The sequence below is a fragment of the Triturus cristatus genome, chromosome 4_1, assembly GCF_964204655.1.
Source record: "Triturus cristatus chromosome 4_1, aTriCri1.1, whole genome shotgun sequence".
NCBI lineage: Eukaryota > Metazoa > Chordata > Amphibia > Caudata > Salamandridae > Triturus > Triturus cristatus.
The window spans coordinates 124,366,040-124,370,192 of NC_140585.1; the positions used below are offsets into that span (position 1 = coordinate 124,366,040).

General features: G+C 41.4%; 1 non-coding gene across 1 annotated transcript; it reads left to right on the plus strand.

Annotated features, from left to right (window-relative positions):
- The first annotated feature begins 2,699 nt into the window (after positions 1-2,699).
- TRNAR-CCU (transfer RNA arginine (anticodon CCU)) lies at positions 2,700-2,772 on the plus strand. Its single transcript has one exon. It is a non-coding gene; the product is annotated as a tRNA-Arg (tRNA).
- Positions 2,773-4,153: the final 1,381 nt, after the last annotated feature.

A 4,153-nucleotide genomic window follows, 5' to 3' on the forward strand; every position in this document is an offset into this window, starting at 1 on the left:
TCAAAATGAAAATTTCCCAACTTCCTTTTTCATTTCGTCTTATTTTACTTGACATTCTTTCCTCTGAAGGATGTATAAAAGTGAAGTTCCTTGCAAACAAGAGCAGAGGAATTTCCAGAAACGGTTTTCCTTAATAAAAAATGATGAGTCTGCATACCATATTGAAGTGGGAGCCCGGCTAGCTCAGTCGGTAGAGCATAAGACTCTTAATCTCATGGTCGTGGGTTCGAGCCCTAGTTGTGCGAAAACGAGTATTTTTTGCTGGATTATTGCATTGGCTCGCATAATATGGTGATTAATCTTGCATTAGACATGCACTAACTCCTAAAAATTGTATCTCCCTTGGTTACTCATTCATGAGAAATGTATCTCCAAGATTAGGTAGGGCCTGAGTCTAGGTTAACACACAGTGATATCACTCCTATTCAAGTACTAAACAGGCCAACCTGAAGTGTAAAACATCCCCTAGGTGTAGTTAAGGCATCAATTAGGAGTGAACTGAACACTCATGTTATGGGCAATTAGACTTGAAATAAAGTGTGGACAGCAGTAACGTTACTTTTGAAATGTGATGCTGAGTGAGCACGCAGGGGAATTAGCTCAAATGGTAGGGCGCTCGCTTAGCATGCGAGAGGTAGCGGGATCGATGACCGCGTTCTCCATTCTAAAATTTGCATACATTTTACATTTTAACTTGTAATTGCCATGGTTGTTGCAGAGTAAGAACAGAAAAATCACAGATGGCTTTCAAATTTGGTGTCATTATAACAACTAAAGTGGTTTAATCAAAAGTGTTTAGGTATTCTATAGCACGTGAGAGGAATTTGATTTCTTATGCAATCTCAAAATGAAAATTTCCCAACTTCCTTTTTCATTTCGTCTTATTTTACTTGACATTCTTTCCTCTGAAGGATGAATAAAAGTGAAGTTCCTTGCAAACAAGAGCAGAGGAATTTCCAGAAACGGTTTTCCTTAATAAAAAATGATGAGTCTGCATACCATATTGAAGTGGGAGCCTGGCTAGCTCAGTCGGTAGAGCATAAGACTCTTAATCTCATGGTCGTGGGTTCGAGCCCTAGTTGTGCGAAAACGAGTAATTTTTGCTGGATTATTGCATTGGCTCGCATAATATGGTGATTAATCTTGCATTAGACATGCACTAACTCCTAAAAATTGTATCTCCCTTGGTTACTCATTCATGAGAAATGTATCTCCAAGATTAGGTAGGGCCTGAGTCTAGGTTAACACACAGTGATATCACTCCTATTCAAGTACTAAACAGGCCAACCTGAAGTGTAAAACATCCCCTAGGTGTAGTTAAGGCATCAGTTAGGAGTGAACTGAACACTCATGTTATGGGCAATTAGACTTGAAATAAAGTGTGGACAGCAGTAACGTTACTTTTGAAATGTGATGCTGAGTGAGCACGCAGGGGAATTAGCTCAAATGGTAGGGCGCTCGCTTAGCATGCGAGAGGTAGCGGGATCGATGACCGCGTTCTCCATTCCAAAATTTGCATAAATTTTACATTTTAACTTGTAATTGCCATGGTTGTTGCAGAGTAAGAACAGAAAAATCACAGATGGCTTTCAAATTTGGTGTCATTATAACAACTAAAGTGGTTTAATCAAAAGTGTTTAGGTATTCTATAGCACGTGAGAGGAATTTGATTTCTTATGCAATCTCAAAATGAAAATTTCCCAACTTCCTTTTTCATTTCGTCTTATTTTACTTGACATTCTTTCCTCTGAAGGATGTATAAAAGTGAAGTTCCTTGCAAACAAGAGCAGAGGAATTTCCAGAAACGGTTTTCCTTAATAAAAAATGATGAGTCTGCATACCATATTGAAGTGGGAGCCCGGCTAGCTCAGTCGGTAGAGCATAAGACTCTTAATCTCATGGTCGTGGGTTCGAGCCCTAGTTGTGCCAAAACGAGTATTTTTTGCTGGATTATTGCATTGGCTCGCATAATATGGTGATTAATCTTGCATTAGACATGCACTAACTCCTAAAAATTGTATCTCCCTTGGTTACTCATTCATGAGAAATGTATCTCCAAGATTAGGTAGGGCCTGAGTCTAGGTTAACATACAGTGATATCACTCCTATTCAAGTACTAAACAGGCCAACCTGAAGTGTAAAACATCCCCTAGGTGTAGTTAAGGTATCAGTTAGGAGTGAACTGAACACTCATGTTATGGGCAATTAGACTTGAAATAAAGTGTGGACAGCAGTAACGTTACTTTTGAAATGTGATGCTAAGTGAGCATGCAGGGTAATTAGCTCAAATGGTAGAGCGCTCGCTTAGCATGCGAGAGGTAGCGGGATCGATACCCGCATTCTCCATTCTAAAATTTGCATACATTTTACTTTTTAACTTGTAATTGCCTTGGTTGTTGCAGAGTAAGAACAGAAAAATCACAGATGGCTTTCAAATTTGGTGTCATTATAACAACTAAAGTGGTTTAATCAAAAGTGTTTAGGTATTCTATAGCACGTGAGAGGAATTTGATTTCTTATGCAATCTCAAAATGAAAATTTCACACCTTCCATTTTCATTTCGTCTTATTTTACTTGACATTCTTTCCACTGAAGGATGTATAAAAGTGAAGTTCCTTGCAAAACAAGAGCAGAGGAATATCCAGAAACGGTTTTCCTTTATAAAAAAGGATGAGTCTGCATACCATATTGAAGTGGGAGCCCGGCTAGCTCAGTCGGTAGAGCATGAGACTCCTAATCTCAGGGTTGTAGGTTCGAGCCCCACATTGGGCGAATAGAAGTATTTTTCCGTGGATTATTGCATTGGCTCTCATAATATGGTGATTAATCTTGCATTAGACATGCACTAACTCCTAAAAATTGTATCTCCCTTGGTTACTCATTCATGAGAAATGTATCTCCAAGATTAGGTAGGGCCTGAGTCTAGGTTAACATACAGTGATATCACTCCTATTCAAGTACTAAACAGGCCAACCTGAAGTGTAAAACATCCCCTGGCTTTTCTGCCCTGCCCTCCCCCGGGCCAGAAACGCCAAAAAACCCAGGCGATCTGGAACGGGGGGAATGGCAGAAAAGTCAAAAAAATAAGTGGCCCGTTAAGGAAGCAACACTTGCCCATGGAGTCACTTCCTTTTACTAAAAAAAAATTCCTGGTGCCTAGTGGGGGCATTCCTGCAGCACGATCGCAATGCTGTGAGAAATCGTGCTGCAGGAATGACCTGTATTGAGACATCAGGGGAGAGGAAATACTCTTGCCTATCCCCCGATGCCTCAATACATTATGAATTCCCCCCACCCCGGGCCACCGGTGCACACAAACTTACCCGCTCCTCCTGGACGCGCTGGAAACAAATGGTCCAGCACTTCCTGATGACATCGGCACGCGCTGTGCGCGCTGACATCATGGAATTGCATGGGGTGGTCGGAGGTGGCAGCGGAAACTCTTTCTCTGCCATCCCCCTTTGTGGGTGCTCGATGGGCTGCCAATGGGGGGAGCGCCAGCGCTTCCCCCATGGGTGGGTGCCATGACGGAGTGGTTCCGTCATGAGTACACGCCCATCGTGGCTCATGACGGAACCGCTCCATCATGAGCATAGAAGGGGTTAACTTCTGCCTTTGAGTTTGTGGTGCATGATCAATTATGGTCAATCAGGGATAATAGGGGCGTAGATTGAACTATAGTGAATTTTCTTAGATACCTGTATGCTTTAGGCCAGGTTAGAGTATGCTACGGCCTTAACAGCAACTGTACCCAACCATTCAAAATAGAAAAAGGCATATGCCAAGGCTGCGTACTTGTCCCTTTTTTGTTTAATCTTTACCTCAACAGCGTAGGTAGTACATTAGTATATAGGTGTACAGACACTTCAAGTTGGTGATCGTTCTATTCCGGCACTTTTTTACGCCCATGATGCTGTGTTAATGGCTCGCACACCACTAGGCCTCCAGCATTTAGTTGATAAATTTGCACAGTTCATGCAGAACCATGGGTTAAAAATCAATATTAGTAAAACGTTTGCAATGAAAATTGGGAGAAGGGTTACACTCTGTTGTGATATTGTTATTGAGGGCTCAATAATTCTGTTTACATCCACATTCTCATATTTAGGAATTTCATTTATTCAAGCAGGAAAGTGGATGTCTGCACTTAATT